The 10,842-nt window shown below is 39.6% G+C and overlaps 1 long non-coding RNA gene across 1 annotated transcript; it reads right to left on the bottom strand.

Annotated features, from left to right (window-relative positions):
- LOC148766594 (uncharacterized) lies at positions 1–790 on the bottom strand. The gene is made up of 2 exons (XR_016035012.1): positions 654–790; positions 1–459 (listed from the first exon to the last, which is right to left on the bottom strand). It is a non-coding gene; the product is annotated as an uncharacterized LOC148766594 (long non-coding RNA).
- Between the last annotated feature and the right edge of the window lie 10,052 nt (positions 791–10,842).

The raw sequence follows: 10,842 nt of genomic DNA, 5'->3' as shown, positions 1-10,842 counted from the left end.
TTTGAAGCCGAAACGGTATTATTAAAGCTCGAACGACATTTATCACATCCCCTAATAGAATTATTTGGAGACGATAAACTTCTAATCAAACATTTATCCGAACTAATTAAAAGGCAAATCATACTTATTCGATTAAAAAAAAAATAATACATTTGCACCAATAACACATATCATCAGTCCTGATCTTTAATGGTGGACTGAGGTAAATGTTTCGGGATTAATTTTTCTTGTGAGATTTGCTGCAAAGACATCTACCGTGTGTACAAACCGACTTAAATTTGCCACAATCGTTTGTACGAGCCTGAGCGCATTCCTTGTCAGTGGAGCACGTTCGAACCGGCCATGGAGCGCAATAACACTTCCCCTCAAAACAAAATACCTTTTGTTCGACTCGTTGGTTCGTGCAAAGTACAGATTGTTTATCGCAGTCATGATCGACTTTGCATTGTTGTGCTGACACTGTCAACCATAATTGGAAAAAATAATACATAAGAAAACAAGACTTTGATCATTAGTCATATATATATATATATATATATATATATATATATATATATATATATATATAGATATATATATATATATATATATATATATATATAGATATATATATATATATATATATATATATATATATAGATAGAGAGACTAACCATATCCCATAAGAAAAAAGATGACAAAGAAAATCATCCTCTGAGAAGCCATATTCTTGATGAATTACTTAATACTGATTATGACTTTTTTATTTTTTTTTTTATTTATTGTTTTATTGTTTTTTTGTTTTTGTTTTAAAGGTCAAGTTCTAAAACCTATATATATAGATGGTTCAAATGTGATATTGCCTAATTATATGTAAGATCACATGAATTTAATTATAAATGAATTCTTGGGTTTCTTTCCCCTGCATAATAATTATGATGCCAAGTAATTCCGATTTCAGATTCGTCATATATACTTGCCTAATAAAATGGATTTTTCATAATTATATAACTCGAATTAATCAGTCAACAGTCAACAGTCAACGGTCAACACATATTTTAATGGATAAATATAAAGGGATGATAATAGGTCGGTTATGAAGTGGGTTTATCTAAACCCGAGACCCGACCCGTAAAATAAATATAAAATCCAAACCCGCTTCAACCCGTTTTAGTTTAGACCATGGATCCGCCACAACTTATACTCGAATTAAACGGTTCTGACTTGCGAAACCCGTTAATATAAAATAAATCTAACTTTCATAGTATTTTGCTTGTATATTTAAAAAAAAAATATATCTCACACTTATTATTTCTTACATGCTTTTGACTTCCCATGCTCATGCAGCTGTAGAGAGATAGGTATTTACTTCTGTTATTTATTTATTTATTATTTTTTTTTTTGGAATCTATGAATTTATCAATTCATTTCAATATAATGTAGGTTTACATAGTATATCTCGGAAGTTTCTCCGACACGACGACGGACGACGACCGACCATTACGGCCTGCTCCGTGAAATCGTCGATACAAGGTAACATTTTTTTACTTCAATGAAAATATTTATTGTGAGAAAAATGATTATAATAAGTATTGTAGTAGTTAATCGTTTCCTCTAAGTTTAATATGTAGGTTTTTAGGGGGAAAAATAATCTTAACTTTTAGAAGTAGGGATAATTCAATAGCTTTATCACGACAAAATACCTGTGCAAATCACGTGCATTTTTCGTGCATATTATGTGATCGGTCGACAATAAAATTATTATGTTGAACTGTAGACACATTAAAATATTTATTTTATTGTGTTAACTGAAAATATCATTGTTCTGATCTGTCAAAACCGTAATACTACTGTAAAAAATATATTTATGTATAAAAAAAAAGAAATAATAATAACCTAATAATAATAATAATAATAATAATAATAATAATAATAATAATAATAATAATAATAATAATAATAATAATAATAATAATAATAATAATAATAATAATAATAATAATAATAATAATAATAATAATAATAATAATAATAATAATAATAATAATAATAATAATAATAATAATAATAATAATAATAATAATAATAATAATAATAATAATAATAATAATAATAATAATAATAATAATAATAATAATAATAATAATAATAATAATAATAATAATAATAATAATAATAATAATAATAATAATAATAATAATAATTGTCAAGGAATTATTATCTATCTAATCAAATCAGCCAATCTAATTGATAATTATTGATTCTAAATTATGGAAACATCTAACTCATAATATTGATATTCTAAAGCTGAATTTGCACAACTGAAGAACTCTCCAAAGGTTGAAAACGTGTGTATCCTTGATTGCACAAATCATAAACCTTCCAAATCCTTGAAAAACGTGATTGCTTCAATTAGACCCTTCACTAACTGATATCTTTGTGATTGACTTTCCTCCAATCTGATTTGAATCCATTTGAATTGTGAATGTACTTTCACAAGGATTTGAACTCATGTTGGGCCTCCAATTGTTTGCCATCTCAACTTCTCCTTGAATCAGCCCATACAATGATTCATTGAAACGTTTGACTCTATGCCTTGTGATCGGTCCGCTTGGCAAGCTTAGTGGATCTTGGTGGACTTCTTCTCTTATGGTTCCATTTGCATCAGTATATACGTGAAAAAAAAAACTAATTAAGCCAACATAAAAACACTAACTGCTATAGCTGAACGGACATCTTACACATTGAAACAGTCGTTTTAGGAGTTCTCTTAGTATCAGTTAGCATGTGGCACAAAGTCTCCTTAACCACTTATGTTAGGCTTTAGAGCATTATATATCATACAGTAGAATCGTTTCCCTGCCATGATTCTTATTCTATTTCAATACTTTAATATCAAATCTTCGATCTCATATTTTCACCTAACATATCTAACTTTGCTTTCAGGTCACGAGAAAATCATATCAATATTATAGAAAGTGATATCATCATTGATGTCATTGACTTCGGGATTTGGCTGGAATCGGAGAGCTTCAACAATCGAGGACTTAGTCCTTATCTCTAAAGATGGAAAGGAGCTTTCAAGGGAAATGAAAACTTCACTTGCAACATATAAGAACTTTCTTTTTACTCTTTTGCATGTACGTAAATGTTCAAATAATATCATATAATAATAATCCAATTTTGTTCTTGTGCAACAAATTGATAGGAGCTCGGTACTACATTATGGAGTCAGGTAGAGATGACACAGGTCATGGGAGTTATACCGCTTCTACTATAGCAGGGCGCCCCGTCAGCGCCAGCTTCTACGGTATTGCCGGTGGGGTTGCTAGAGGCGGCTTCCCGTGGGCAAGAATTGCAGTTTATAAGGATTGCCGTCAAGATCACTGCGAAGCATTAAACATCTTATCCGCATTCGATGATGCAATTAGGGATGGCGTCGATATGATATCAGTTTCTCTTGCAGAAGACGTGGCTCCTAACTTGCCAAACGACGTCATTGCAATCGGTGCACTTCATGGTATGAAATGCTATGGAGTCGACCTACTACATGCATTCGACAATGCAATTGCTGATGGCATTGACCTGATTTCGGTTTCTGTTGGAGAAATATATCCTAGTTTGGAAAGTGACCCTATTGCAATCGGTGGATTCCATGCATTCGCAAGAGGTATATTGGTTGTACAAGCTGCTGGAAACGATGGGGGCAAAGTATTTATTGGAAGTGTCGCCCCATGGATCTTCTCTGTTATGCATTCGCAAGAGGTATATTGGTTGTACAAGCTGCTGGAAACGATGGGGGCAAAGTATTTATTGTAAGTGTCGCCCCATGGATCTTCTTTGTTGCTGCTAGCAGCACCGATCGAGCAATCATCACGAAGGTCACTTTAGGGGATGGAACGACATATATTGTAAGTATATTATATATAGTTTTGATTTGTAATTGTTATTGTAATATTTTAAGTGATTGTTAATTTGTGCTACGGAGAAAATCGGTCAACTCATTCAGCTTACACGTGACTAGTTTACCAATAATTTACGGAGATGAAACTCGATGTCACAAAGAAGTTGCGAGGTAACTTCTCAATATCCCTCTTTAAATATCTCGTTCTAGAATGTAAAATGTACGATAATAAATTGTTTATTTTGGGTTTCAGATCAAAGATAAAATTGTGATGTGCAACAATTACGTTGGCATAGACGAAGTTTCTAGTGTTGGAGGTCTTGGAGTGATTGCATATGTCAGCTCCTCGGACGTGTCGTACGTAGTTCCCACAGCCGCGTCAAGCTTGAATGGGGACGATTTCAACTCAATTCAGAGTTATTATAGCTCCACAGGGTGACATCTTACATTTAAACTCTATAATTATTTCTTTTCCAATTTAAACTCATGATGAAATAGCAGTTGATTTTTTTTCTATCAGAACTACAACTGTTGAAAACATTTGATTCCTCATTTGCATAAAAAAATTCAAGAATCAATAGACACTCTCTCTTTAATGATTCAGTTGGATGAAATATATAATTTAGAGTATAAGTGACGCAGAACGGAAGCACGGTAAAGAATTAATTTCTACGAATTAATCCTATAGAACACGATAACTCTGAAATCCACCAGATAATTGACCACCAGATAATTGAGAGAAAACTCAGAAATTTTATTAATAATGAAAGATGCTGAAAAATAAACCCTAGAGCAACTATTTATACTAAAGAAAATGAAAAACCTAATCAAACTAGGAAAACGAGAAAATTACCAAAAAACGAAAAATACGAAATAACTCCTAAACCTAATAGAATACCGAAAGTTGGAAACAACCCAACTTGCGGAATTCAAATCCGATTTTTGTAGAATTAATTATGAATTATTTAAAACTTTCCTAAAATAGCAAAAACGTCGTTTTGAAGGCCTAAACGACCTCGAAACGCCAAAATCCATCGCACATCACAAAATAGCTGTATGTTTGACTCCTCTCGTCGTTTCGGTTCGGAAACACTTGGCCCCACCCAATTCCGACTCCGCCACCTCTGCATCAATCCCCTCTTCTTCGAAAGAGCTCGACCTCGAGCTTGTATCGGGATAAAGTGGGGGTATTCTCCTGATACTCGTACACGTCCGAAACGTTGAAAGTCTTCGAAATACCCATGTGAGCCGGGAGGTCGATTACGTAAGCATTATCATTAATTTTCTGAAGGACTTTGAACGGTCCATACTTCTTTGGCTTGAGCTTGCTATACGTTCCCACCGGGAATCGCTCCTTTCGAAGGAATACCATGACATCGTCCACCGCATGAAAAGTCTTCAGCCTGCGATGCTCGTCCGCGGTAGCTTTATACTTGGCACTCTTTTGCTCGAGCCTCTCCTTAACCTCCGCTTGGACGTCTCGTACTTCATTAGCCAGTCGCTCAGCCGCCACACTTTTTCGGTGCTCTTGAGGGAGGCGTATCAAATCCACTGCATGCTTCGAAGTTGCTCTATAAACCAACGCGAAAGGAGACATTCCAGTGACGCTATGCACAGCGCTATTGTAGGCAAACTCTGCTTGTGGTAAAGCATGATCCCATTGCCTCGGGCGATCGCCGCAAATACATCGTATCAAATTTCCCAAAGTCCGATTAGTCACCTCTGTTTGCCCATCAGTTTGCGGATGTGCTGTGGTGCTTTGCTTGAGGGAGGTGTTAAACATCTTCTAAAGGACAAGCCAAAAATGGCTAAGAAACTTCACGTCTCGATCGGATGTGATTGTCTTCGGTACGCCGTGTAAACGGACTACTTCTCGAAAGAACAGTCTCGCAATATGAGACGCATCAGAAGTCTTTCGGCACAGAATGAAGTGAGTCATCTTAGAAAACCTATCAACCACCACGAAAACCGAATCAACCCCCCGCTGGGTTCGCGGCAAGCCCAACACAAAATCCATCGATAGATCTTCCCAAATGCCACTTGGGACCGGGAGAGGTGTATACAACCCCGTATTTTGAGATCGACCCTTCGAAACTTGGCAAACATAGCACTTTGCAACTATCTTACCAACATCTCGTTTTAGTTGAGGCCAATAAAACCGCTCCTCGACGCTGCTCGTCGTCTTGTCTCGTCCCAAATGACCGCTTAACCCGCTCGCATGTAGATCCACAATTAACTTTTCGCGAAGAGAAGTCCTCGGAATGCACAGCTGGTTACCTCGAAATATGAATCCTTCACTAATATAATAATCCTCCATCGGCTGTCGCGCAAAACACTTAGACCATATTTCTCCGAAATCCTCATCTCCTTCGTACAGCTCCTTCAAACACTCCAATCCGACCACTTCTTCTCTAAGAGTGGTAAGTAATGCGGCTCGCCGACTTAGGGCGTCTGCGACACGGTTCATGATTCATTAAATAAGTAATAATAATAATTATTATTATTAATTATTATCATTATTAGTAATAATTATTATTACTATTACTAGTGTGTCAAACACAATAAATAAATAAATAAAACTTAAGAAAATATTTAAATGTCAACACAGTTGACTAACGATCAACGACATCGGCGGTCAAATTTTCGGTAAAAAATATTCATTGGTCAAAACTGATTAATTGGAACTAAGATTAAATTAGGATTTGAGAGATAAAATTGAAGTGAATTAAAATTGGAGGGTATTTTTAATTTTGATTGATTTTTAGTGAAAGAGGATCCTATCTATCCTCCCAAGTAAAGGAGTTCTTTATCTGAACCTTTTTGTTCATTTGTTGTTTAATGATATGCCTAATTGGTCCAATTCAATGGGCCTACAAATTAATTACCTACTGGACCACGAGCCCAATATCGAAGACCACTATCACCGAGGCTCAATCACCTTCAAGTAAGGTTTGAGCCCGACAATCTCAACTAAGATATAAATAAAGGTTTGAACTCATTCTTTCAGGTACGTCCTATTAACTGAGTAATACTCTCTGGACTATTTTCACTATCCGCACGTCTGACTTGAGCGTTGGAGGGGTTTTCGCCGGATCAACCCCCGACTTAGTTTACGTGTTCTATGATCGCAGGTATCTCAAGGTCATCAAGCTCGTGAGCCAGTGACCCACTTTGCTCTTCCAGCTCATCATACTTCAACTATCTAAGGTGATCTAACTTTAGCATCATCATAACCCTAATTGCACTTGGCAATTGCAGTATTCTGCAACTACAAATTGATAATTTGGAATTTCACATGTGTTTCTGGATGGGCGTGTCTATCTATCTTTCTGTATCTATCTATACATGTATGCGTGTGTGTGTGTATGTGTATGTGCGTGTGTGTGTGTGTGTGTGTGTGTGTGTGTGTGTGTGTGTGTGTGTGTGTGTGTGTGTGTGTGTGTGTGTGTGTGTGTGTGTGTGTGTGTGTGTGTGTGTGTGTGTGCAGTGCCCCCAAAATATTTCGTTCGCCATGGGTAATCTACTCAATGGGGGCCTACCTCCATCCCACTCGAACGGTTCAGATAACCGAAGAGGACCTTCAGCGTATGATCGCCGAACCTTCAACAAGATCAACTTCTACTTGCTCCTCTAACGGTTCAAATAACCGATAATGACCTTCAGCGTACGACCGCGAAAGTTTCAACTCGTGTTGCCACTGAAGCAATGGCACAACCGTGCGCATCCACCTCAGACCATAGGTCTCGAGCGCCTCATCCTAAAGTGGGGGGCTATCCCATCCCAAGGTTGGCATCACCCTTACCTTTCAACCCCAAGTGGGTGCACATCTCATCTCAAGAGACGAGTATAATCTCCCTCCTCAAAAAATAGAACATCCTCAAAGGGGTGAACATCAACCACCTAAAAAAAAAAAAGGAGAAGAAAGAAAAAGAAGAAAGAAGAAGAAAAAAAGAAGAAGATGAAGATGAAAAAACACAAGAAGAAGAAGAAAAAAGAAGAAGATGAAAAAAAGAAGAAGAAAAAAGAAGAAGAAGATAAAAAAAAAAAAAAAAAAAAGCAGCCAAGCCACGAGTCCACTCCAAGCCGCGCGCGCGCCTCCATTCAGAAAAAAAAGGGAAGAAGATGCAGCCAAGCCACGCGCGAGCCAAGCCGCGCGCTCCTCCAGTCAGCAAAAAAAAAAAAAAAAAAAGGGAAGAAGAAGCAGCCAAGCCATGCGCGAGCCAAGCCGTGCGTCCACTCCAAGCCGCGTGCGCGGCTCCATTCAAAAAAAAATGCAGCCAAGCCGACCGCGCACCCCCTCCAAGCCCCGCGCGCGCGCCTCTATCCAAAAAAGAAAAAAAATTTAATAATATTGCGAAGCGCGTGCTCACACGCGTTTGGGGGCAGCAACTGCGTGCGCCTTCCCATGCACGCGCGCGTCTTCCCAAGGCCACCTTGGAGCGCGCGCTCCCATCAGACCGCGTGCAACTTTTACTACTCTCCACCAAATTGCGCGTAGATTTTGACGCGCTTCACCAAATCGCAAGAGAATTTCAACGCGCTCCACCAAATTGCGCGAGCTCTTTACCTCGCCTACCAAATCACGTTCGCTATCAAATGGAAAAATAAAAAATATTATTTCTCCACGCCATGCCAACGATTAACGCAAGACTACAACACCGATCTACTCTCGATATGATCCGATACCCTTTTCGACTTGGCTTCCACATCGTCTCGAGAGTGGGGGGCTTGCGAGACAACTCCCACGAGGAGCCAACTCTCTCGGAACTACTACCCACAGCGGGACAACTCCCCCGAGGAGACCACTTGCTCCGTCCTATAACCCCTTTGCGAGGCAACTCCCACGAGAAGCCAATTCCCTCGGGTCTAGGAAACCACAGTGAGATAACTCCCACGAGGAGCCAACTCGCTCAGTACTACAACCCGCAGCGAGACAACTCTCACGAGGAGACAACTCGCTCGGTCCTACAACCCGCAGCGAGACAACTCCCACGAGGAGACAACTCGCTCGGTCCTACGACCCGCAGCGAGACAACTCCCACGAGGAGACAACTCGCTCGGTCCTACAACCCACAGCGAGATAACTCCCACGAGGAGACAACTCGCTCGGTCCTACAACCCACAGCGAGATAACTCCCATGAGAAGACAACTCGCTCGGTCCTACAACCCACAGCGCGACAACTCCCACAAGGAGACAACTCGCTCGGTACTACCAACCCGCAGCAAGACAACTCCCACGAGGAGACAACTCGTTCCTACCAACCCGCAACGAGACAACTTCCACGAGGAGCCAAATCACTCGGCACTACGAACCCGTTGCAAGGCAACTCCAACGAGGAGCTACCTCGCTCGGTAATAAGACTCGATGCGAGACAACTCCAACAAGGAGACTACTCGCTCAGAGCGACATGAATCCGCATGCTCCCCAGTCGCGCGTCCAATGCTCCTATAACTTCGATGTGAGACAACTCTCATGAGGAGACAACTCGCCCGAAATTCACTATATAATTGCAAGCTCAAATTATCACGATTACAACCCTAGAAACACTAAGAGATATTATGGGAATCTAGATAGCCTGGCCAGCTTGATTACTCAAACTTTATCTACTTGTTTTCGATGGGTCCTCCATTAAAACGTGGCCACGGTCCAAAAAATACTTAGGACCCACGAGGTCTAACAAGGGGCACGATCCATAAAAAAAAAAAAAAAAAAAAAAAACACTTGAGAGCATGATCCCCTCCTCAAGTACATCACGCTCCAGGCTATATGTAAACACATACAAGTAACGCGTCAAAACATTGACAATATCGATAAATAACAACTCCCACGAGGAGAATACTCGCTCCGTGCTACTACATTATCGCGAGACAACTCCCATGAGGAGCAAACTCGATCAACTCTATTACCCCGCGAAGGGACAACTCCCACGAGGAGATAACTTGATCCGAGCTACTACATCGCCGCGGGACAACACCGACGACTCAAGTAACTTATATCGCGACGGCTTGGTCGCGCTATGCGCCAACGCGCCTTCACGCCCCTCCGACACACACTCCAACGAGTTTTCGCACACCATTAGGCCATACGCCAACGATCGACTTCTACATTTTTTACTCTCGATACGATCTGACACCCATCTCAACATGGCCCCCACATCGACTCGAGAGTGGGGGGCTTAATGATATGCTTAATTGGTCTAACCCAATGGGCCTACAAATTATTTACCTACTGGGCCACGAGCCCAATATCGAAGACCACTATCACCGAGGCCCAATCACCTTCAAATAAGGTTTGGGCCCGACAATCTCAACTAAGCTATAAATAAATGTTTGAACTCATTCTTTTAGGTACGTCCTATTAACTGAGTAATACTATCGACTGTATTCTCTGGACTATTTTCACTATCCGCACGTCTGACTTGAGCGTTGGAGGGCTTTCCGCCGGATCAACCCCAGCTTAGTTTACGTGTTCTATGATCGCAGGTATCTCAAGGTCATCAAGATCGTGAGCCAGTGACCCACTTTGCTCTTCCAGCTCATCATACATCAACTATCCAAGGTGGTCTAACTTTAGCATCATCATAACCCTAATTGCACTTGGCAACTGCAGTATTCTGCAACTACAAATTGATAATTTGGAATTTCACATGTGTTTCTGGATGGGCGTGTCTATCTATCTTTCTATATCTATCTATACATGTATGCGTGCGTGTGTGTGTGTGCGCGCACAAAGATGTAAGTATTTTAGAAGCAACAGGGATTGCAGACGGATGTTCCGAAAAATGATCTTCATGGATTGATTCCATCTTTTAAAAAAAAATTGCGTACTATTCTTCTATGCAATTTCAGGCTTGATAATTTGATAATTTTGTTCTGTTTACTTTGCAGTTCATTTTTTGAAGCGGCCGAGGTTGCATGGGGAAGGTTCTTGGAAGCCGATAATACATCCGAAGTTTTA

Source organism: Erythranthe guttata, chromosome 12 (assembly GCF_056151865.1).
Source record: "Erythranthe guttata isolate IM_541 chromosome 12, IM_541, whole genome shotgun sequence".
In the NCBI taxonomy this organism is placed as follows: domain Eukaryota; kingdom Viridiplantae; phylum Streptophyta; class Magnoliopsida; order Lamiales; family Phrymaceae; genus Erythranthe; species Erythranthe guttata.
This window is presented reverse-complemented; position numbering and strand designations above follow the sequence as displayed.